Here is a 27,175-nt window from a genome sequence, read left to right as displayed (position 1 = left end):
ACCTAGTATGATATATATTAACTAGGGGTAGACTTCGATAACAGACCTTATTCCCAAAACTGGATACTACCTCTGTCCCACTAAAAGTGTCATATTTTGAATTTTCAAAGTCTTTATTTATAACTTCGATTTTAATTATATATTTTTGTGTTATATAAAACTTGATGAAAATTAACCCGATAAAAACACTTGTAAAACACACTCAAATCATATAACTTTCATCAAGTATTACCTAACACAAACAAAATTATTTAAGGTCAAAGTTTATAAACAAAGACTTTGAAAATTCAAAATATGACACTTTTAATAGGATAGAGGGAGTATATTTGATAACGGCTAAAGCAAGCATCATGGAAGAGCTTTGCCCAATCTTTTTCACTCCTCTGTCTTCCCTTTGCCGTCGTGAACTCAAACATATCATAGAAAAGCCGAGTCTCGAGGGTTTTGTTCCCCAATTCTTCATCCTTCAACACAATTTCTATGATGATCACTTTCCCACCATTTTCCTTGGTCGGAATAGCCTCTTTGCATCGCTTCAATATCTCTGCGCATTCTTCATCGCTCCAATTATGTAATACCCACTGTTTTTTTATGTAATTAATAAAGGCTGAAACTATTTGGACACCCTCCCTGCCTATTTTCACACTTTTTGTGCCCTAGACGCCTCGTATAGGGCTATACGAGGCGTCTAAGCACTGAATTCAAGGGGGTCTCAGAGGGTGTCAGGCACAAAGTTTAAGAAACCGTATACGAAGAATACACCCCTATACGAGGCGTCTTAAGCTTGGGTGTTTTTTTGGCTAAAATAAGGGGTGTTTCGGTGGGTTTTGGTATAGTTTTTTGGATAGTTTTTGAAGATGTGTTTTTTGGTTGAAAATTTTTTTGGTTTTAAAAAAAGTTTTGTTTTTTTTTTGTTTTTTACACTATAAAAAAGTTATTGTTTTTTAAAAATCAACTATTTTAAAAAAAGTTATTGTTTTTTACACTATATTATATCGATTAAATATTATTCTTCCGATAAAAATTTTATCTCATTCAAATATTGTTTCCGTATTATATTCAGGGGATATATTGTTTCTGTATTATATTCAAAACATATTTTGTTTCCGTATTATCTCAATTTAAGACAACAATAATTAAGTAACCGAATAACTGAAAACAAACATAAAATATGACATATATAAGATAACTTTGTACATCCATAACAAAAATATATAAGATAAGTTTGTACATCCATAATCAAAATAAAAACAACAACAGGTGTATGCATCCAAATCCAAATCCGAATCCTGATGCTGCTGCTGCGGCTGCTGCTGCTGATGTGGTGCTCGAGCCGGTGGAAGCGGTATCGGGGGTAATCCCTCTCTCTCTCGTCTATCCTGCTCGGCCCGTACCAGCCAACTTACCAAATCAGTGAGCCTATCAAGCTTGGCTCGTACATCCGGATGTAGCGCAACTCCTGGGGCATGACCTGGAATAACGTGACGTGGAAACTGAGGCGCACCGGGAGGTGGCGGTGGCTGTGGCACCGTTGCACCGTCTACATCCTCCGGAGGGTCCTCCACGGGCACTGCATCAGCAGGATCTGGAGGAGGATAAACGGCTTCGAAATGCTCTGGTAGGGGCTCCTCTGTCCATACGCCCCCATCGCGGTTTTTAAACCGCGGGCCAACGGGGAACCTCTTGATTACCTTCATCCCCCACAGCGACTGAAAACCCATCCGCGTTGGCACGATTACCGGCGTCCGTAGATGTGGGTCCTGGTGTAGTACGAGGCCCAATGAACGGGCAATGACGGTCACGTACGCCCCGCCATACAAAAATCCGCGCTCCTGCCGGTGATGGGCGGAGGCGTAATACTGGGCTAGACCGTGTGCTAGCGCGCACGGCCTCCTATACAACAAACAATAAAGGAAAAAAAAGATTTGTGGTCGTACACCACTCACGGCTGTAGCCGCGCGCTGAAATAGAAGTAGCGAGCAAATGGTGCAGATACCTGCAGATAGTGTTAGCGAAATACAGAAACAGAGATTAATAAACAATGCATATAATCACAATAATTGCCATAATAAACGTACATACCTGTACAGTGGGTCCCTAACAAACGACACCCTCCCCTTCGACTTGTCGTGCTCCCAATGATTCTCCCCCGCAATCACCTGCCAAAAACCCTACAAAAGTAGGTTTGTCAACCACCACTAGCCCCGCTGTGTAAACCTCAGTCTCGATCTCCCCCTGCATGTATAAACCACAATGCACCGCAAACTCTGCTAGCGTCATCGAACGCATAACGCTAGCAAGCCTGAAAGAAACTTCAGGCGGAGGGGGAGCACCTGGGTGCGGAAGCGGCACTGGGACCCCAGGAGGGTGAAATGTGAATGACGAAAGGAACTCGACCAGCAGCTCCCTGTGGTCGGCGTGTGCGCCAAATCAAAAAGACGATGCCACGGCAAATCAACAGGTATAAACCGACGCACTCTCGGCGTCTCAACAATCCCATCTATCGCATCCCAGTCGATCGCTGCATGCGATCCAATGTGCATCCTCCTAAGCTTCTGGCAATGACGGGAGGCATCGGTGCCGTCGGGAAACTCTAGATACGGATGCCCCTGCTGCGAATCCACAGGCGGCCGCCGTCTTCGTCGTGGACCCTACTGAACCGGCTCTACGTGAATGTCAACGACCTGAATCAGATCGTCCTCCATAATCAATCTGCAAATAAATACAATATACGTATAAAAACAATAATAAATAAATAAATAAATAATAATAATAACAATAATAATAATAACATTAATAATAATATTAATAATAATAATAATTAATAAATAATAATAATAATTATAATAATAATAATTAATAAATAATAATAATAATATTAACAATAATAATAATAATATTAATAATAATAATAATATTAACAATAAAAATAATAACAATAATAATAAAAATAATAATAATATTAATAATGATAATATTAATAACAATATAAATAATAATATTAATAATAATAATAATAATAATATTAACAATAATAATAATAACAATAATAATAATAATAATAATAATAATAATAATTATAATAACAATAATAATAATAACATAAACAATAATAATATTAATAATAATAATAATTAATAAATAATAATATTTATAATAATAATAATTAATAAATAATAATAATATTAACAATAATAATAACAATAATAATAATAATATTAATAATAATAATAATAATATTAACAATAATAATAATAACAATAATAATAAAAATAATAATAATATTAATAATGATAATATTAATAACAATAAATAATAATAATAATAATAACAATAATAATAATAATAATAATAATAATAATAATAATAATAATGATGAATAAACAATATTAATAATAATAATAATAATAATAATAATAATAATAATAATAATAAAAAGAATAATAATAACAATAATAATAACATTACAAAAAAAAAATTCAGAGCCTCGTATAGGGCTATACTCGGCATCCTGTTCTACTGCTTCATCTTCAACATTTTATTCAAACCCCAAAACCCAACAAAAAACAAATTTTAGGGCAAACCTACGGTCTAAAGGCAAAAACGAGGCAAAAATACTAAACTACGGGATGAAATACGTACTAGTGATGCTTCAAATCTTCAAAAATACGGTCGAAATACGTACGAGGCGTATAGGTGAGTCTGCTCTGCATATGTGTGTTTTTTTTGTTTGGGGGTGATAACCAGTGTCGTCTAGCCCCCCCCCCCCCGTCTTATATGAGGCATAGACGACTCGTATAGACCTATACGAGTCGTCTAGCCTTTTATTAAATGACTGTTTTGCCCCTGTATAGCCCACAGTATAGGCATTTTTCAGGGGCAAAATGGTAATTAACCAAACCAAAAAGATATTTCTGGAGTGGTTAATTACCATCTTGCCCCTGAATAATGCCTATACTGGGGGCTTTACACTGAAGTGATGAAAGATGAACGATGGCCGGTGTCCGGAATAGATGAACGATGGCCAATGTCTGGTGACGAAAGTGAGCGATGTCCGATGAACAATGCACAACGGCGTCAAATCAAGATCAGTACTAGCTAGCCGTGAAGTTCCGACGCCAGTATCTAGCGTCACAGAATCTCCGGCGGTCTCGAAGAGATGAGCGGCGATGTCCGATGATGTCGAGAGATGAGCGATGGCCGAAATAAACTCGACGGCGATGGCCGATGATGTCGAAGAGATGAGCGGCGATTCAAGGAATTTAGGGTTTGATATTCGTACTCCATACTTTGTTAATTGGAGAATGGAGCGTATTGAAAGGAATATGGATTTCAAAATTTTGGTTTACCCCCTTCTGACTCTACACATCCCCACCCCACATGGCCACATATTTGATATACTTTTTTAATTTAAAATTATAAACAGGTCACTAACGGGTCTTAACAGGTTAACGGGTTTCAACCTGTTTAGACACGGAATTTAAACAGGTCTTATCGTGTCGACCTGTTTAGACACGAAACCTGTTAAGGTCAAACACGAAACCTGTTAACTTCGTATAGGTTCGTGTCGTGTTATCGTGTTCGTGTCAAAATTGCCAGCCCTATTGCCGCCTCAGTTGTATGGGTCGTACAGACCTATACGAGTCGTCTAGGATGTTAAATTACCTTTAAGCCCCTGTTAAAGGGCTATACTGGGGACTTTCAGGGGTATATTAGTAATTAACTAAAATATTTTCAAAATTCAAATTTAAAAAAAAGAATTGTTGTCGCCCCAATAGACTACACGTATAGGTCTATACGAATCGTCCTTTTTCAAAAAATTCAAATTTTGATATTCAAATATTCAAAATTCAAATTTTCAAAAACCCGCTCAAATAGACGACCCTTATAGCTCTATACGAGGCGTCTGGTGAAAGTAGAATGACTTTTTAGCCCCTGAAATAAGCCTAGATTGAGGGGCTAAATGGTCTTTTTGTCAATCATATACGACCCGTCTAGCTCTATACGAGTCGTATATTTGTATTTTTTTTATAAAAATTTTATTAACCTGTTTTAATGAATTCTAATTATAGAATAATGATAGAAATTATAATAAAAATTATAGAATTTGTAGAAAATTATAGGAATTAATACAAAAAAATACTATTAATTACAAAAAATACTATTAATTACAAAAAAAATACTATTAATTACAAAAAATACTATTAATTACAAAAATACTCTTAATTACAAAAAAATACTATTAATTACAAAAAATACTATTAATTACAAAAATCATTCTTCCGTATAACTATCTATGTAATTAAGACTAGGGTTTGATCTTGGCGGAGGATTCATTATCGATGTATACCATTCTAGACGTGGCAAGTACATATCTTCCCATTGTTCTGTATGGGGTCTTCGGTGGGTCAACCAAAGCCCGTGTGCTGGTGGCATAGGATAATCCCCTTCCAGCTTAACATGTATGAAGTGGTTCTCGTTAACATGTGTAAGCGTTATGAATAATGGTTGTTGATTAGCCGGAGGACTTAGTATCGGGAAGTAAGTGGAACTCGCACCCATGGTTGTCGTTAACAGGTGCACCCCGATACCGTACGTTTGTGCAATAAGAGGTCCTGTTAAGGGGAAGTCCATCCAGTGATCTTCCCCACAACCGGCCACTGAATCCCAAATTAGGCCCTGACGATGCGTGTAAAAATAACCTTCATCCCATGCTTCAAATATTGGGAACCAGATCGATTCGTTCTGATCCATTTCTTGGACAAGGTCCCTTCGAATGAGCCCCCATGAACTCTGATCCATACCTAAGCCCACAGCCACAGACCGAAACCCACAATGACCGTCCGGCATCACATCTCGTATGCACGAGACGTACGGATGGAACACTGGCGGAATGGCAGACTTAAACTGTGTAACGCCCGGCTCTTTTGTGCTTTCCATTTATAGAAAGTTTTGTTCGTATTTCTATTTTTGGAAACTTTGTGTTCTTGTAATCGTTCCTTTCTTTGTAACCATTATCAAATCGAGACTTGGATCATTAATGAAGCTAGTATTTTGTTACATTTATGTTATACGCATTCTATGTATGCTCGTATGTTCGACTTCGTGAATCAATCGATGTTTAATCGTTATTCTTGGAAACTATGTGTGAAACTTGTAATTAAACTAAACTTATGCATTGAACGTATTTTGAACGAGAATGACACCTGATTTGATACTTGTACGCTTGATTATACTTGTTTTATACTCCTCATACTTAATCATGTCTTAAACTATGCCTTTGTGGCAAATACGGCCCTTAAATTACCTTAAAAGCATCAAATACACAACTCCAGGGGCCAAATTGTAAATTTTGAAACTTATTCCAAATAAACAAGCCCGCGCGGCCCGCGTGGACTTACCCTGAAACCTCAAGCGGGCCGCCTGGACCTCATATCTGCAGAAAATGTGGACAGTCGCGACCAGCTTCAATTTTGAGCGGGATTTCCTTGTTTAAACCGAGTTTTGGCACTTGTAAACCCCTCTAATCAACCCTAATCACTTCCCTATAAGTACCCAAGGGCCTCCAAGCACTTGGACACTTTCATCACTCTCTAATCTCACCAAAACACTCTCAAATTCAAGCAAGAATCTGCATTTTCGGACAGATTCATACTCTTGCACAAAACTTGGCATAACTTGCTCATTTCTTGATGAAATCACTTGATTCTTCTTCCTACTTGCTTGGTTAATCATGGAGTTTGATTCCTTGACTTCTCCTTGGAGAAATCAGAATCTATAACCTTCCGATTTCCCCAAACTCACACACCTACGTTTCCTTGTGTAGAAGGACTAGGTGCTCCAACTTAATCCATCCACCAAACTCGCTCGCGGGATTTCAAGTAGGAAAGCTTGCAACCACCGTGAGTATACTCGAACCCATTTTACTTTTAAACACTTTGGGTGCAACATGCATTCTATATTAAACGCACGTGACACTTGAAACTTATTTGAAACATGCTCTATCCTTTTAAACATGAAACATGATACTTGTGATACTTGAGACTATTTTCTGCTATGTGAACGTTTAATCCTTGTGTGTAGTTCCGCCTTAACAATGGTAGCGTTATAGGGGTAATGCACCTCCCCGTTAGTCCCGTGAAACTTTGGGTTAGGTACTTTAACGCATTGGAAACTTGGGCTATCACTTGGACTGCGTAAACTAGCATGGTTGAAACTATTTTAATATGTTCATGTTGGATATGAGTTTTTATTCTATTATGCTAAGTAGACAAACTTGTATACTCGCTCTTTGCTTTTGCATTGAAACTCTATTTTAATACATGTTGCAGGTTGATTATTGAAGTATGGATGATTGATGGAACAAGTTTAGGGTGGACTAGATACACACCTAAATTTATCTATCTTTTGTTGTTATGTCATTTGTTGAAACAATGTTGTTATTTCTATTTTAAATGTTGTATGACAATTTAGCTATTGCAATGAAATTTGAATTTAATTAAATATTGTCACATAGTGTTATGAAGTCTCTAGCAATCTATACACACTTCGTCTCATCCCGATGTTTCAGCCATCAGTTGGGGTGTGACAGATTGGTATCAGAGCCATAACTATAGGGAATTAGGAAAATTGCCATGCTTTTGCCCTAATCTATAGTTCTAGGAGTTTTGCCTCTTATTTGTTGTTTAAAACTTTTGTGCTCTACCATGCATGCTTCCTAGCTATACTTTTGATTAAATTTACGTGCCTTTCCTAAGGCTAACACTAATACACTTATGCTATTTTTTTACTCTTGTAACACCAACGAGAAGAATTTACCAAAATAGGCGTGAAACCCACAATTTGGTAAACGACTCTCATTCTACCTTTAATCTATTTTGCACGAAATTTCACCATTGAGCTAGGAGTGACATCCACAACTTAATGGTAATTTCCATTTCAACTCTAGTGGACCCTCGTCAAAGTGTCAAAATTTTATTTTGATCGACGAGTACCAACCACATTTAGGGTACAAAATCGTCAAGTTAGGGGTGAAACCCGCATCTCGTCGATTAAGTCCCATTCCTCGATTTTTATTCTCGCCAAAGTCCCGAATGTTTCAATCATTTAGAGATGTGTAGTAACCAGAAGGGTAAGATACCGTTAATCGCTTCTCGACGAGAGTATCTTACTTATAGGCTAAAGCACAATATCTCTAATTCGAAAGAACTTTCGACCCACTTTGGAATAGTCGACGTTTCTCTACCCGAAACAATCCAATATTTTATTGAGCCTTTCTTTTATGTATCTCAATTTACATGTGATTTTATACTTGAACGTTCATTCATTTCAAATGTCGTTTTAATCATTTCGCACGTTATCGCAATCACAAACAATAATAACCCCTCGTGAACAAATTAAATTTACAACGCTTTCGTTTATTCATGTTATGCTATGTGGAATTCATGACTATGCTATATGAAACGTTTAAACTTTTATGCTATGTGAATCAAATTGAACCTTTTATGCTATGTAAATCAAGTTGAACCTTTTATGCTATGTGAACCTTTATGCTATGTGATCAATTTCATTTTCTTAAATAAACAATATGACCAAGTCTCAACTATTCCCTCTTTTCGAATTCGAATTGTTTCTGAAATTTCACTTTTACACATATATCGTACAAATACTTTATCATACATTTATACACTATTCACATACATGATTTCACATAATTTTATTTATACCCCTTGTAACAATAAATGGAGACATATCATCAAGGTGGGAGTGATTTCCTTACCCTGACGACTAACTCCGTTTCTTTTCCCATCTTACAACGACCTCGCCAACGAATTAGGGGTAATTCCCTTACTTAGGTAGTCGTTACCAATATTTTCCTTAATAGACTATATTACGTAAACATGATCACGTTTATATCTAAATCGTTTATCATTAGCCAAATCTCTATTTATTTCAGCATGCATTGTTTATATGAACGAATTCCTTATCCTACAATATATATTTTTTATATAGCTCACACACACGAAATTCTTAACCTTCACCACAAACGCTTATTCCTCGATTTTCAAAATTTACGAAATACGACTTATCAACCTAGTTGGTTTAATAAATCCATTGCCCACGAAATTTTGTATTCAACGTAACTATTAGACTCACCTTATGTCCTTAAACTAGAGATTTCTATTTTTAATTAGGAACCAAACCAAATTTTTTTTCACACACATCTATGAAATACTACCAATTTTGTTCGATCATTTACTAAAATTTCTTTCAAGATCAGTAAAATGTTTTATTAGAGACGCCTTTTCAACAATCACTAAGATCGTATGCCAAATTTTTTTTTCCTACGAATCAACGTTGTCACAAAAATCTCTAAACTTCGAAATTCTTCTTTAATGCAAGATCATTTAAAACGATACAAACTTATTTACTTCTAGAACCTTTTCAACCATTATTCAATACGTCAATACAATTTAAAATGTGTGGGCAAGGAAACTTCATAATAACCAACCATCTTCAACGTATGTAAATCCTTTTTAAAACAAGAGTAGCATTTCCTTTCTTTCGCAAAGTACAACACACATAACCAATAAATATTTTATACTCTCTTTTGCATTTATAAACTAGATTCTATATTTCATGTCAACTCAATCTATTTTGATTTAATTAAACGTCACGCTTTGCTCAAACAACTATATATGTATATCATTTTATGTGCTTTTGTTTATATCTTGTGACAATTCCACTTATACCCTCATTTTTACCTTCATGCTCAAAACTTCTTGGCCTTTTCTTTTCATGTTTAAATACGTATATTACGGTTCCTACCATAAACAAAATCATTACGTATTACACTCATATCCATATTCGTATTTCTACATCTTATGTCTACACTTATATTTGTATTTACACATTTATGTTAAATTTCATAATCATATCCATATCCATACGTTTTATATTATACTCGTGTTCCCAAATTATACATTTACACTACACTTTTATCCAAATTTATGTTCATACTAATACAATTATACTTACACTCACATTTATACAACTACGTCTACACTAATATTCATATTAATGCTTATACTCATACATCCTACTTATACCTATATCTGTACAACTATGCTTAAACCTAACTTCACTCTCATATATATTTTATTCCTACTAAATTGATTATGACTACACTTATATTCACAGTGATACTCGCACTTATATAATTTATGGTATACTCGTACTTATATATATACTCTCATTTATACGATTTATGTTTGGGCTCACGTTCACTCATTTTTGTACTCACAATTATACCTGCTTTTACACACGTTGTGCTTGTGCTCGTACTCTTGTCATACGTTTTGGTGTTTATGCTCACATGCGTACTCATATTTAAACTTATACTATGCTCATGATTTATTCATACTTAAAATTTATACTTTCGCACCTATACGCGAGCGAAACCGAAGGGATTCGCTTACGGTGGTCTTATACTATTTGGAACACAAACGTACTTATATGCTACATTCCTATACACTCGCAATCTTATTTTCAAAATTTATGCATACCTTGATTCATACGCAACTAGTACAAGATATGCGGATCATGCGACGATTGGTATAATCGTGGGTGTACACGGGATTATAGTAATGGCAGTATGAGAACCATAGAGTGTACTACGGTGTATGGTAAGGCACAGAACGTAACATTGCATGAAATATGAAACAGATGCAACGTAGTCAAAACGTGGTGGATACGCCGCTGGTACTTCCTATATATAAGTGTTTTCACCATGTTACCAAAATTTCATAAAGTGTGCTATGAGAAATTAAGTGTTTTACAGACCATTTAGACCTATTACAACCTTAGACAACTCACAAACACGTTATATCCGATTATCTATGACAAGACTTCATCTTTAACACGCTACTTTCGTCTATCTACTACTTATATCATTCTTATACATGCATTCGTTTATTAAGAATCAATCGTCCACTTCTATACTTCTAGTATTCTTCATTATTTTTGTCTTTTATATGAACCTCGTTGGCAATCAAGTCTGTTAAACCGTCGTCCTATTCTTATTTTCTTATATAGACGTACTTAGTAGACCATTATCACTTTATTCAAAGTATTAGGCCTTGTCGTTCTCCAAAACTTCATACTTTTCGAAACATTTCAAACTTTTAAAGTCTCATTTCTTAATAATAACCTTATTGACGAAACTTTTTCAAGCCTACGTCTTCCTAAATTTCGGGACGAAATTTCCTAAAGGAGGGGAGACTGTAACGCCCGGCTCTTTTGTGCTTTCCATTTATAGAAAGTTTTGTTCGTATTTCTATTTTTGGAAACTTTGTGTTCTTGTAATCGTTCCTTTCTTTGTAATCATTATCAAATCGAGACTTGGATCATTAATGAAGCTTGTATTTTGTTACATTTATGTTATACGCATTCTATGTATGCTCGTATGTTCGACTTCGTGAATCAATCGATGTTTAATCGTTATTCTTGGAAACTATGTGTGAAACTTGTAATTAAACTAAACTTATGCATTGAACGTATTTTGAACAAGAATGACACCTGATTTGATACTTATACGCTTGATTATACTTGGTTTATACTCCTCATACTTAATCATGTCTTAAACTATGCCTTTGTGGCAAATACGGCCCTTAAATTACCTTAAAAGCATCAAATACATAACTCCAGGGGCCAAATTGTAAATTTTGAAACTTATTCCAAATAAACAAGCCCGCGCGGCCCGCGTGGACTTACCCTGAAACCTCAAGCGGGCCGCCTGGACCTCATATCTGCAGAAAATGTGGACAGTCGCGACCAGCTTCAATTTTGAGCGGGATTTCCTTGTTTAAACCGAGTTTTGGCACTTGTAAACCCTTCTAATCAACCCTAATCACTTCCCTATAAGTACCCAAGGGCCTCCAAGCACTTGGACACTTTCATCACTCTCTAATCTCACCAAAACACTCTCAAATTCAAGCAAGAATCTGCATTTTCGGACAGATTCATACTCTTGCACAAAACTTGGCATAACTTGCTCATTTCTTGATGAAATCACTTGATTCTTCTTCCTACTTGCTTGGTTAATCATGGAGTTTGATTCCTTGACTTCTCCTTGGAGAAATCAGACCTGGAATTGCTCTGAAATTGACCATAAACTTTCTGTTTTGTTACATACTTGTTTAAACTTCATCCAACTTGTGTTTAACACATCTCATACCAATGTCCTAATTCTTAAAACCTCTCTTATGGTTGGTTAGGCTTAAAAACATGGTTGAGACACTTAAATCAGAGGTTAAAACCTCACAAACTTTCTGTTTTAATTAGGGTTTTACCCACAAGTAGTGTACAAGTATGAAACTTGTTGAATGTGTGATGGTTGGACTAGCTTGGGCTATCCTTCATAGAAATCCACTCACTACTTGATGTTTTTCCATAGATTAGTTGTTGTTATTACCTTAATACTTGTATGTTCATGACCCTCCTTGTTGTTTATGACAACAAGTGTAGTGGTGAACAATAGAGGGGCCTAAATGGAAGCTTGTTCTTCCTACCTCATGTATGAACTCTATGTCACAAAGAGGTGCCTAAATGGAGACATTAATCTCCTACCTCATGCTTGAATCATATGACTTGTAATCTATATATTATCTAAATTATTCTATATGTAAATACCTAAGTAACTAAACTTAATGATAACTAAATAGTTACTTGTTAAGAATATGTTACATCATCTATGACCATGCTCTTGTTACGACTCTAATGGACCTTTGGATCCATGAAATCATACCAACTCTTTTGAGTTTAATAGTGTCAAGAACAAGGGTTATGTGTACAAGACGATTATTTTCACCTATGTTATTTTCTATACATTTTAGACTCTGAATCTATAACCTTCTGATTTCCCCAAACTCACACACCTACGTTTCCTTGTGTAGAAGGACTAGGTGCTCCAACTTAATCCATCCACCAAACTCGCTCGCGGGATTTCAAGTAGGAAAGCTTGCAACCACCGTGAGTATACTCGAACCCATTTTACTTTTAAACACTTTGGGTGCAACATGTATTCTATATTAAACGCACGTGACACTTGAAACTTATTTGAAACATGCTCTATCCTTTTAAACATGAAACATGAAACTTGTGATACTTGAGACTATTTTGTGCTATGTGAACGTTTAATCCTTGTGTGTAGTTCCGCCTTAACAATGGTAGCGCTATAGGGGTAATGCACCTCCCCGTTAGTCTTTGGGGTATTGTTAGGAGGAGACATATTAACCTCCCGTGAAACTTTGGGTTAGGTACTTTAACGCATTGGAAACTTGGGCTATCACTTGGACTGCGTAAACTAGCATGGTTGAAACTATTTTAATATGTTCATATTGGATATGAGTTTTTATTCTATTATGCTAAGTAGACAAACTTGTATACTCGCTCTTTGCTTTTGCATTGAAACTCTATTTTAATACATGTTGCAGGTTGATTATTGAAGTATGGATGATTGATGGAACAAGTTTAGGGTGGACTAGATACACACCTAAATTTATCTATCTTTTGTTGTTATGTCATTTGTTGAAACAATGTTGTTATTTCTATTTTAAATGTTGTATGACAATTTAGCTATTGCAATGAAATTTGAATTTAATTAAATATTGTCACATAGTGTTATGAAGTCTCTAGCAATCTATACACACTTCGTTTCATCCCGATGTTTCCGCCATCGGTTGGGTTGTGACAAACCGTTCGATGATTCCCACGTACTCGTCCCTAATGATTAAAGGAAAACCGTGATCATCTCGTGTCTCTTTCTTCTTAGAACTCTTTGAACGACTTAGGCTCGCTTTGGGTTTTTGGGACCTTATAACCGACTGTTGAGAGACCTGTGATGGAACGTACAAGCTGTGGCGAGGTTTATCGTACTTACTTTGTCATGAACGTGTTTGCATCACCGAAGGAGCTTCTCCTCAATTCTTCATCTATACGAGAGGCCTCGTCCAACCTTTGTTGTACCTGCTTTGTTGTTGGTCGGCCACGAGTATTTTGTTGGACAACCGGTGGTTTCTTGGTAGATTTCGTTGGAGTCAACACCGCTTTAATCTTTGACATCAGGCTTTTTTGCTGAGCTGGGGGGTGCGACTGTAATTGTTGTCTAACAATATTTAGCTCTTCGACCACGTCAACGTCATCGTCTATCAATTTACAACTTTGGAAGTTGAGTTTCCGCCAGAAGACGTCTATGTCTTCGAGTTGAATCGGACACTCTGCACGGTTAAAAACAACATTGTTTAAGTAAAATGAAAAAAAGGAAATATATCACACAAGTGTTGTACGTTTAACAATTATTACCTTCACGCATGTACTTTTCTATCCTACAAGCACAGGGCAACCCACAGCTGTGCCACATTTGGCAACCACATGATGAATGAAAGCGCTCCAAGACATCTCGTTTCCTAATTGCCTCTCCATGCAACAAGTCAAGGGTTGTATGGGATACTTTTCCAAGTAGGTGTTGAAACATCGGGTGTTTGTGGTGTTTCATTGTTTTTTCGATGCTTTCCCGAAAAGTCTTCCTTATTTCACCGAACTGTGTCTCAACTATATCCCGGACACAACCAACTACACGGTCCAGCGAGCTCCTATCTAGGACGTATCTCTTTAAGTTGGCGTGTTGGCTCTCAACTCTGTTTGTGGTACGATTACCAAAGTTGCGCCTCTTATCAGTCCACGCAAAGACGAACATCTCCTTATAGTCTTTTAGCCAGTTATCGTACACGTATTTGAAGACTCCTAAAAAGTAAAAATAATTTAATAAAATTTGCATAGGTGAGTCGTATGTTATTAGAAAAACTTACTAGAACGTTTGCACTCCACAAGTCGCTTTCGCATGTTGCGCAAGTGGTACTCGTAGATGGGTATGGATGGAGACTCAATCAATGTCCCCCAGAATGACAAAAATTTCTTCCAGTTTCGTCTGTGAAGGCACCCTTGCAGTGCTTCATAACACTCTGTTGTATGTGCCACCTGCAAAGAAGCCTGGAGGCGTCTGGAAATACTTTAGCACACGCGCCCATAAGGGCTAGGTCTCTATCTGTTAAAATCACATGTGGCTCCATACATTCATCCAACATTGATTTAACCCTCTCAAGCACCCACACAAAGTTATCACCCCGTTCTTTACTAACAACGGCATGCGCAATAATAAACGATTTGTTGGTAGGCGTCATACCAACAATCTGGATAAAGGGCATATTGTATATGTTTGTCTTGTACGTCGCATCGATCAGCATGACGTGGGGGAATGCACGCCACATGACTCTCAAGTCCCGATGAAGAAAGAAGATCTCTGTTACGATCTCTGTTCCGGGTTCCTCCCGTGTCTCGTAAATAAAGTCGTTGTTTATCAGCACGTTTTCTAGTGACTGCATGGGAGTCAATCCTTGTCTTTGTTCGGCTCTAATCTTCGCTACAACGTTTTGAACGTCTTTCTGAACATGAAACCTGTTGGGGTCCTGCTTCCTTATCGTTTGAAATATTTTGCGCGACTCCATGTTTTGAGCTGTCAGCTGCTCGATCAGTTTCATTTCGCTTGGAGTAAACCTTCGCACAAACGCGTGGGCCGACAGGTCCTCACAAAGTTCGTGGTTATGTTCAATTGTTCCGTCTTTTATCTCCCAGGTTTCATACGGGTGGTTTCGGACAGCCAGCAGGTAAAACGGGCAACCGTTTTTTTTGCTTCTAGCTTTTCTAAGTGTTGCTGTAGTCTGGTGCTCACCACCACGATCACATTCAAGCCATACCCTCCCGGTTCTTCCCCCGATTTTCTTTGATCGACGGGTGACAATAACGAAACCATCCGCGTTTGCTAGGTCTTGTATCCGTTTCTTTAGTTCATCTAAAGAGTTGAAAACCTGTAACATCGACAATATTAATAAAATAATAATAATAATAATAAAATAATAATAATAATAATAAATAATAATAATAATAAAATAATAATAATAATAATAAAGTAATAATAATAATAATAAAATATTAATAACAAAATAGGAATTTATACCTGCTTTTTTAAGTACGGACTGTCCAGAATGGGAGGTGCCTCACCACCATATCTACCATATCCACCATAACCACCATATCCACCATATCCTCCAACGTCCGGATTGTTTTGATGAACGTAAGGAGTGCCCGTGGAAATGAATTGCTGATGATCATCGTCTCTTCCGTATCCACCGTATCCACCGTATCCACCATATCCACCATGTCCAATGTCTCCTCCGTATCCACCGTCTCCTCCGTATCCACCGTCTCCTCCGTATCCACGGTCTCCTCCGTATCCACGGTCTCCTCCGTATCCACGGTCTCTATAACAACCCTCGGTAAAACCGACATCCTCATAATATTTCTGACACTCTAATATATATTGTAAATATATCAACTTGTCTTTATATGCACCCCGTATGTGAAAACCGAGCCCCAAGATAGATTATACTATATAAAAACAATAATTATTAAGCTGAGGCGGGCCGCGTAGGGCCTCACCTCAAGTTAACGCGGGCCGCGAGAGTGTTTAACCAGACTTTTCCTAAAACACAAGTTGATGCGGGCCGCGTACATGGTGGGTTAAGTCCATGCGGGCCGCGAGTGTCCGGAATTGTGGCGTGACCCGGTGCGGCCACGTGTCCAACTCGTGTCAACCCTAGATGATGACCAGAACAAGCTATACGTTGACTTTGGGTCAACGCGGGCCGCGTAAGGCCTGGCCAAACTCCACGCGGGCCGCGTGGGAACGCGATTTCACAACTATAAATAGAGGGCAACGGCCTTCAGTCAGTTTCGCTCAAATTTCTTTCTTTCTCTCTAGCTTTTAAATAGTGGGCATTATACCCGAGTCCAATACCCCCTAAAATAGCGAGGTTCTGCTACGATGTAAGTATTATAACCCCTGGAGACGTATTAGATACGCTGCCCGATTGATCTAGGGTTCCGTAACGGCTGTCGTGGTTCTGCCCGACGTAGTCGTTGGAATGCCGTCTCGGGGAGGGTATTACTAATGTTAAAATGGGTTATTATACTAACACACGTGCATTTGTGTAATTTATAGATTATCTCCAGGAAACCCTTACGAAAACCTAAAACAGCAATGTGAGTTGATCCTTCTTTTTATAGACTCATTTTTGTGAGTTGATCCACCTTTTGTAAACCTTTTTGTTTACTGTTTTTACAAAACCTCACTTAATTACATATATACAAAGCAGTTATTGAGTATTTGTAAAGAATACAATTATAGTGGGTATGTTGGGGTTTTGTATACAAAATGGGTTACTGGCGTGGTAACATCCCATAAGTTGAGTACGACCGTACCACTGATGTTAATTGTGATGTCTTGGATACAAATGTAATTGCGGATGTGCCCTCAATACTGCAAATTGGTTTTACTTAAACTTGATTAAACTGGGATTCACTCACCAGTATTTCCCACTGACAAAATGTTTTTAAAACGCGTTTCAGGTAACAAAATGTGAAAGCCAAATAGAAGCCAGCTGGACAGCACTGAAGGCTTGGAAAAGTGGCAATAAAATTACCTAAGAATAAAATGGATGTTTTTATTCAAATAAATAGGATGTATTCCTATGAAACGTGTGTATTGAAAACTTGGGTTTTTACCCATATGTTTAATGTTATAAAATGTGGTGGTTTACTCTGATTAAAATATTTCCTAACTACGATCCTGATGAAAATTTCCGCTGCCAAATTGGATAAATAAAATGTGATACCACCGAAACTGGCTCACGGCCGCCCGTTCCCGGGAGAAAGGGATCGGGGGCTGTGACAGAAGGTGGTATCAGAGCTATGCCACTGATTCAGCCACAGAAGTGTTCTGCTGACATCAAAATTCAAAGTGTTAGGAAATAAATTATGGAAATACGGGTATAATTGTATTTCTTGCTATGTGTTATCTGACTATTTGTTAGTTTACAGTATGAGTGACCAAGGACCTTCTGACGCCTATCGTCAACTGTCTGGTTCGCCTAGGAGCGAAGGCACCTCCTCTTCTCAGCCTGCCCTCTCAGGGTATTCTGCTGACACAGAAGAAGGGATCTTTGTGTTTAAGGCTCAGTCTGAAGAGCCATTTCCTCAGAAAAAGAGGGGATGGTTCAGTAGGGGAGCGCACGAACGTAGGAAAAGAATGAAAAAGTTGTAGGAACAGCGAGTGTTAGCCGCAGCAAAAAGAGAAACTGATGCTTATAATCAGGATATGCTCAATAGGGGTATCGCTAATATCCATATTTTAGCAACCACTGCTGCTGACCCAAACCTGGAACAAATGCTAGCACCACAACCACAAAATCCTGATCAACCCATGGAAATAGAAGATCAGATAGAAATACCTGAGTACAACCCGGAGGAGATACCTAGGGTACCTGCACCTGATCCTTTAGACCCAAACAACTACGACCCCTGGTGGGACGATGTTCGGGACTACGTGCAACAAAACCCAATTCAGGAAAATGTGCCAATACCCAACTTAGGAGCTTATCCAGGGTTAGATCCTCAAGATCCCTACAACATTAGTGACGCATATGTTAGGGAAATTTTAGAAAATCCATACCCGTACCAAGCCCCTATGCCTCCGTATCAGGAACCCGTACCTCAGTTTCCAAACCCAGTCCTAGAACCTGCACCCCCAATGAGTGCAGAAAATGTCCAGGAACTTAGGACTTTTGGGGAGGAAATTTTAGAAAGCAGTGATAGAATGCGACAGGTGGGAGAACGCCTCGTATGGAAATACGATGAGCGTAATATGGATTTTTGGATGAATCCATATCAGTGAAGGTGATGGTAGAAACAGTAATAATAATAATAATATAATAATATATATGTGTGTATGTGTTAGAAAAAAAAAAAAACTACGGATGCATACTATTAGTATTGTAGCTTTACATTTCAGTCGGTACTGTAATTTTTATTTCTGTACTGGTGTGTACTGATGCATACTATATAAAAAGAGTAAAAGTCGCAATGCTCGACGCTTTTGGTTAAAAAGTGCGTGTCATGTGATTGGCTATATATAAGTATTATTTGTGATATTAATATTTGGTAAATGTCTAAAATTCAGATGGCCGACGCGGGAAATCAAGAAAATCTGAATAACGATAACCAGAGTAACATTAACGTGGTTAATGATAATTCGGACAATAATAACAACGGAAATCAAATGGATAATAGTGCCGTTCAGCATATTGTGGCACAGGGAATCATAGATGCGATGCCATTTATTATTCAAACAGTTCAGGAAGCGAATAATAAAAGTAAGCATAGCAGTAAGCGACCAACTGAACCCGAAAACAGCGTGAACAATGGACCCATACTTCAAGCGCCCGTTCCCAAAAGAAGAAGAACCATGCCACATGGTTGTTCTTACAAAGAATTCTGGTCCTGCAAACCAATAGAATTCTCGGGCAATGAAGGACCCATTGCAGCTTTACGCTGGATAGAAAAAACTGAGGCAGTTCTGAAAATAAGCAAGTGTGCTGAAGAAGATAAAATAATGTTTGCTTCAAATCTGTTTAAAAATGCAGCCTTAGAATGGTGGAACACTATCCTCCAATCCAGAGGAAGTGATAGGATTTATAATATGGAATGGGAAGAATTCAAGAACATGGTAGAAAGGAAATTCTGCCCTCCCAATGAAAAAGAACAGATAGCAAATAAGTTTCTGAATCTAAGAATGACCGGGGTAGATAGTAAGGGTTACACTACCACATTCTTTGAATATGCTAGAATAGTACCTACCCTTGCATCACCTGAACCAGTGTTAATCTCCCGTTACATCTGGGGATTAATTGGAGAAATTAGACATGTAGTCAAGGCAGCTAGACCCCAAACCATAGAGGAAGCTGTAGAACTAGCTAATACCTTGACAGATGAGTTAATCCGTACTAGAGAAGAAGATCAGAGGAGAAACCTAACCCAAAGGCTTACTCAAGAATTCCGTTCTGGGAATTCCAATCGTAGGAATGTAGGTTCTACCTCTGCACCCTACTGCAAAGCCTGCAGAAAGAAGCATTCTGGAAGATGCTCTACTTACTGTAATTTTTGCAAGGCCCCAGGACACAAGGAAGAGAATTGCAAGAAGAAATCCAGTAATGGAATGTGTTTCAATTGTGGGGAAAAAGGTCACATTAGGACAAACTGTCCGAAATTGGCTCCAGCTGCAACCAACAAAAATCCTAAAAATGCCAGAGCATTCGTGCTAACTACAGAGGAAGCCAGGATGATTCCAGACGTTATTGCTGGTACGTTTTTAGTTAATGATATTTTTGCTAAAGTATTATTTGACTCTGGTGCAAACCAAAGTTTTATTAATACTTCGTTTTGCAAACTCCTAAATCAATCATTAACTAAACTACCACAAGAATGTCTGGTGGAAACCGCAAATGGAGAAACTGTTAAGATTTCTGAAATCTTGCAGGGAGCAAGAATAGAAATTTTTAATCAAAAATTTATGGCAAACCTTTACCCAATGAATCTGGTTGGATTTGATGTAGTATTAGGAATGGATTGGTTAATAGCCAATAAAGCCAGTATTTTATGTGATCAAAAGACAATTCAATTAAAATCACCAAGAGGTGAAAAGATCTCAATTAAAGGAGATAAACCTTTTAGATTCACTAAATTCATCTCTGTGATGAAAACTGCAAGTTGTATAAGAAAAGGATTTATAGTGTATTTGATTTCAATAATTACTAACACTAAAGGAAAAGAAGTAAAAGATATCCCAGTAGTATCCCAATTTTCAGATATCTTTCCAGAAGAATTGCCAGGACTACCGCCAGACAGGGAAGTTGAATTTAGAATTCATCTGTTACCCGGAACAGCACCGATTGCCAAAGCACCTTACCGTTTAGCACCCGCTGAAATGCAAGAACTGAAGAAACAACTAGACGAGTTGTTGGAAAAGGGATTCATACAGCCAAGCTCATCGCCATGGGGAGCGCCGATTTTATTTGTTAAAAAGAAGGACGGATCAATGCGTATGTGCATTGACTACCGTGAATTGAACAAAGTCACGATTAAGAATCGGTACCCATTACCGAGGATCGATGATTTGTTTGATCAACTTCAAGGAGCTCGATTTTTCTCTAAAATCGATTTAAGATCAGGATATCATCAATTAAAGGTACAGGAAGAGGTTATTCCTAAAACCGCATTCAGAACAAGGTATGGTCATTATGAATTTACTGTCATGCCATTTGGTTTAACCAATGCCCCAGCCGCATTTATGGACATGATGAACCGAATATGTAAGCCATATTTGGATAAATTCATAATTGTCTTCATAGATGATATTCTAATTTACTCTAAAAGTAAAGATGAGCATGCAAAGCACTTGCACTTACTTTTAAGTTTATTAAGAAAGGAAAAGCTTTATGCTAAGTTTTCAAAGTGCGAGTTTTGGTTAGAACAGGTACAATTTCTCGGACATTTAGTTAACCATGAAGGAATTCATGTAGATCCAACGAAAATCGAGGCAATTACCAAATGGAAAACCCCAGAATCACCAACTGAAGTTAGAAGTTTCTTAGGATTGGCCGGTTATTATAGAAGATTTATTCGAGATTTTTCTAGAATAGCCATTCCTTTAACTAAGCTAACCTGTAAATCTGTTAAGTTTGAATGGGGACCAAAACAAGAAGAAGCCTTTAGAATCCTTAAGCAAAGATTAACCCATACACCCATACTAGCGTTACCAGAAGGAACTGAAGACTTTGTAGTCTTTTGTGACGCTTCTAAATTAGGTTATGGATGCGTATTGATGCAACGTCAAAAGGTTATAGCTTATGCATCTAGACAGCTTAAGAGTCATGAAGGAAATTATTCAACCCATGATTTGGAACTAGGAGCCATAATTTTTGCCCTTAAAGATTTGGAGACATTATCTTTATGGTAGTAAGTTTACCATATTCACAGATCATAAGAGTTTAAGATATGTCTTCGGGCAAAAAGAGTTGAATATGAGACAGAGACGCTGGATGGAATTGCTTAGTGATTATGATTGTGATATCCAGTATCATGCAGGAAAAGCCAATGTGGTGGCTGATGCTTTAAGTCGAAAATATCACGAAAAACCAAAAAGGGTACGTTCTCTTAAATTAAATCTACAAGTAGATTTAAACAATCAGATTAGAAAAGCACAAAAATCAGTAATCAAGGAAGATACTGAAAAGTTAAAGGGAATGATTAAGGAATTAGAACAAGGAACAGATAGAATTTGGAGGTTCCATAAAAAGAGAATGTGGATACCTAAATTAGGAAATTTACGTCACCGTATATTAGAAGAAGCCCATAAGTCTAAATATACGATGCATCCAGGAAGTGATAAAATGTACCAGGATTTAAGGAAAAATTTCTGGTGGATAGGAATGAAAAAGGACGTAGCAGCTTATGTTTCTAAATGTTTAACTTGCTCACAAGTTAAAGCTGAACATCAGAAACCCTCAGGATTGTTACAACAATTAGAAATACCAGTTTGGAAATGGGAATGGATAACAATGGATTTTGTTACCAAATTGCCTAAAACAAGGAAAGGTAATGATACAATCTGGGTGATTGTAGATAGATTAACCAAGTCAGCTCATTTCTTACCAATGAAGGAAACCTTTAGTATGGAACAATTAGCCAAATTATATGTAAATAAAATTGTTTCATTACATGGCATTCCTTTATCAATTGTTTCTGATAGAGATAGCCGTTTTACTTCTCATTTTTGGTCAAGTTTCCAAAAAGCAATGGGAACCAGGTTAAATCTAAGCACAGCTTATCATCCTCAAACGGACGGACAAAGCGAAAGGACAATTCAGACAATGGAGGACATGCTTAGAGCTTGTGTAATTGATTTTGGAGGTAACTGGGACGAACACTTACCTTTAATAGAATTTTCTTATAATAACAGTTATCACACAAGTATCAATGCTGCACCATTCGAAGCACTTTATGGACGAAAGTGCAGAACCCCAGTCTGTTGGGCAGAAATTGGGGAAAAACAATTATCTGGACCTGAGATAGTACAAGAAACAACTGATAAAATCATTCAAGTCAAGGAACGACTGAAAACAGCACGTGATCGCCAAAAGAGCTATGCTGATAACAGACGCAAACCATTAGAATTTCAAGTGGGAGATAAAGTGTTATTGAAAGTCTCTCCCTGGAAAGGAGTGGTAAGATTCATCAAAAGAGGAAAGCTTAGTCCCAGGTATATTGGACCTTTTGAAATTATCCGAAGAATAGGACCTGTAGCTTATCAGCTACGACTGCCAGAGGAAATGGCAGGAATACATGATGTGTTTCATGTATCCAATCTTAAAAAGTGTTTAGCTGATGAATCACTCGTAGTACCTCTTAAGGATATAGAGGTTAATGAGCAACTCAAGTTTGTGGAGAAGCCTCTACAAATTAAAGATAGGAAAGTTAAAAATCTCAAGCATAAGAGATTGGTTCTGGTCAAAGTAAAGTGGGACTCCAAAAGAGGACCCGAGTACACGTGGGAGCTTGAATCCGAAATGCAAAAGAAATATCCACACTTGTTCCAGTAGATCTCGAGGACGAGCTCTAAAACAAGGTGGGGAGGATATAACAACCCTCGGTAAAACCGACATCCTCATAATATTTCTGACACTCTAATATATATTGTAAATATATCAACTTGTCTTTATATGCACCCCGTATGTGAAAACCGAGCCCCAAGATAGATTATACTATATAAAAACAATAATTATTAAGCTGAGGCGGGCCGCGTAGGGCCTCACCTCAAGTTAACGCGGGCCGCGAGAGTGTTTAACCAGACTTTTCCTAAAACACAAGTTGATGCGGGCCGCGTACATGGTGGGTTAAGTCCATGCGGGCCGCGAGTGTCCGGAATTGTGGCGTGACCCGGTGCGGCCACGTGTCCAACTCGTGTCAACCCTAGATGATGACCGGAACAAGCTATACGTTGACTTTGGGTCAACGCGGGCCGCGTAAGGCCTGGCCAAACTCCACGCGGGCCGCGTGGGAACGCGATTTCACAACTATAAATAGAGGGCAACGGCCTTCAGTCAGTTTCGCTCAAATTTCTTTCTTTCTCTCTAGCTTTTAAATAGTGGGCATTATACCCGAGTCCAATACCCCCTAAAATAGCGAGGTTCTGCTACGATGTAAGTATTATAACCCCTGGAGACGTATTAGATACGCTGCCCGATTGATCTAGGGTTCCGTAACGGCTGTCGTGGTTCTGCCCGACGTAGTCATTGGAATGCCGTCTCGGGGAGGGTATTACTAATGTTAAAATGGGTTATTATACTAACACACGTGCATTTGTGTAATTTATAGATTATCTCCAGGAAACCCTTACGAAAACCTAAAACAGCAATGTGAGTTGATCCTTCTTTTTATAGACTCATTTTTGTGAGTTGATCCACCTTTTGTAAACCTTTTTGTTTACTGTTTTTACAAAACCTCACTTAATTACATATATACAAAGCAGTTATTGAGTATTTGTAAAGAATACAATTATAGTGGGTATGTTGGGGTTTTGTATACAAAATGGGTTACTGGCGTGGTAACATCCCATAAGTTGAGTATGACCGTACCACTGATGTTAATTGTGATGTCTTGGATACAAATGTAATTGCGGATGTGCCCTTAATACTGCAAATTGGTTTTACTTAAACTTGATTAAACTGGGATTCACTCACCAGTATTTCCCACTGACAAAATGTTTTTAAAACGCGTTTCAGGTAACAAAATGTGAAAGCCAAATAGAAGCCAGCTGGACAGCACTGAAGGCTTGGAAAAGTGGCAATAAAATTACCTAAGAATAAAATGGATGTTTTTATTCAAATAAATAGGATGTATTCCTATGAAACGTGTGTATTGAAAACTTGGGTTTTTACCCATATGTTTAATGTTATAAAATGTGGTGGTTTACTCTGATTAAAATATTTCCTAACTACGATCCTGATGAAAATTTCCGCTGCCAAATTGGATAAATAAAATGTGATACCACCGAAACTGGCTCACGGCCGCCCGTTCCCGGGAGAAAGGGATCGGGGGCTGTGACAGTCTCCTCCGTATCCACGGTCTCCTCCGTATCCACGGTCTCCTCCGTATCCACCGTCTCCTCCGTATCCACCGTTTCCTCCGTATCCACTAGCATGGTATGAGTCATCTACAGGGGCTGTTTCATCAACAGGAGGATGCTTGTTCAAATCTAGAAACAGGCTGTTTTGTTTTCCTTGTATACTAGACACAACCTCCTCTTGCTCATTAGAATCGGGAACGCCAGACTCCTCCAAAATAGACAACCGTATCATCATTAGTAAATAATAAACTAAAACAACAAGTAATTAAAACATTTAAGCTAATAACTGTTACCAGAACGCTTTCGTGCCTCCAGTTGTCGCTAGAATATTGCCCGAAGATATAGTTGCCGTCCCAATATGATGGCATTTCAACACTCCAGGATGATAAGAATGCAAATACAAACAACAAGAGTGTCTTTCGAATAAATACAAGAAGAAACAGAATGTGTGAATGTGAGTGTTTGTTGAATGCTCGGGTGTGGACCAAGAATGCACTGTATGTTGCATTTTATGTGAGATATAGACGCCTCGTATAGCTCTTTACTCCCCGTATGCCTTTAAGTCATGTCAGACACATAGTCTCATCATAGTCAAATCGGTCAACAAGACGCCTCGTATTGACCTATACGAGGCGTCTAAGTACCCTCGTATTGGTCCCTCGTACAGGCCTAGACTCCCCGTCTGATGTGACTGATGTGACATTGTACGAGGTGCAGAAGCTGGTCGGGAAAAGAAACCCTATACGCCTCGTATAGGTCTATACGAGGCGTCTTGAAGGGTGTGGAAATAGGCATTAAGGTGTGTGAATATGTAGACCCAAAAAAATCAACATTAATTATTGTTGTCATGGAATGAAAAAGAATCTCCAAAACTAAAGAACATGTATGCATTCTAGATGATTAATGATTTTAAAGTAAGAAGACAAGTGTAGTAAGGAATGAATACCTTGAACAAAACTGCCTGAGCTTTTGGAATGGTCTCAAACATGTCTCCCCCAACAAAGCTCAAGTTCTTACTTCCTTCCAAACCCTTAACAACTTGTGGAAGATCAAAGTTTATGTAACTAAGATTGGGAAAAGCTTCCGCAATGCACTTCGCAAAAGTCCCAGTCCCACCTCCAACATAAACAACCGAATCCAACTCTTCAAAAATACCCTTACAGTGTTTAAGAATGACACTTGCAACAAGCCTTCCATCACTAGCCATTCCTTCGTTGATGGATTGGTAAAGCTTCGGATCTTCAACCGCCAATTCGTATGCCATCTTCCCATGGGTAGTTTGAAAAGGGTTGATATCATTTTCATTTCGGAGCCATTTGCTCATGTTTTGCCATGGATCCAACATTATCGGATCCAAAAAGACTAGGAAAAGTGGTGTAATGTTTAATGACTCTTCCTTTAGAAGTAAGCGAGAAGCAGGAGTAAGCGAATAGCCTTCTCTTTCCTCACGATCAACGCTTGGTAAACTTTGTATAGAAAAGAAAGCAGCGTGCACAAGTATGCGCATCAATCAATACACATATTGAGATCTCTCCTTGTTGATGGGGAGGGCATCAACCAACTCTGAGAGGGACATTGGTACACCATGGCGATGTATGATATCAGGTATTTCTAGCTCAATTGCACATTTGAGTGACATGGACCTTACAAAGCTATAGGCGTAGTTCAGTATGTGAGCTTGAGAATCAAGCAAGACACTAGATTGCTCGTCATTTTGTAATGCCATGACCTCTCTTCTCTTGTAATGTATGTGAATAGTGATGGACAAATTGATCGATGTGGTGTAACCTTAATTAGATCCCGCATATAAAGAGTAACATGTGAGGAGATTGAGTTGGATTTGATAACAATGTATCAGCTCAATAGTGACTTCACTTCAATGGGCCGTAGAAAGCCAAGAAATGTGTGATAGTTTGGTTAAAAAGGGAAAATAGATTTTGCTTACTATTGAGTTCTCAATATGAGGCTTCTATTTTTTTTGTACAAATTTTACATTTTCCAAGAAGCTCTTGATTTGTTTTATATTAATTTTGAATGTAC

General features: G+C 37.9%; 1 pseudogene; it reads right to left on the bottom strand.

Moving 5' to 3' along the window:
- Window positions 1-287: 287 nt before the first annotated feature.
- On the bottom strand, window positions 288-26,861 carry LOC110920180 (annotated as a pseudogene).
- Between the last annotated feature and the right edge of the window lie 314 nt (window positions 26,862-27,175).

This window comes from Helianthus annuus, chromosome 16 (assembly GCF_002127325.2).
Source record: "Helianthus annuus cultivar XRQ/B chromosome 16, HanXRQr2.0-SUNRISE, whole genome shotgun sequence".
In the NCBI taxonomy this organism is placed as follows: Eukaryota; Viridiplantae; Streptophyta; class Magnoliopsida; order Asterales; family Asteraceae; genus Helianthus; species Helianthus annuus.
The sequence above is the reverse complement of the archived record's forward strand: the minus strand, read 5'-3'. Positions and strand labels throughout refer to the sequence as shown.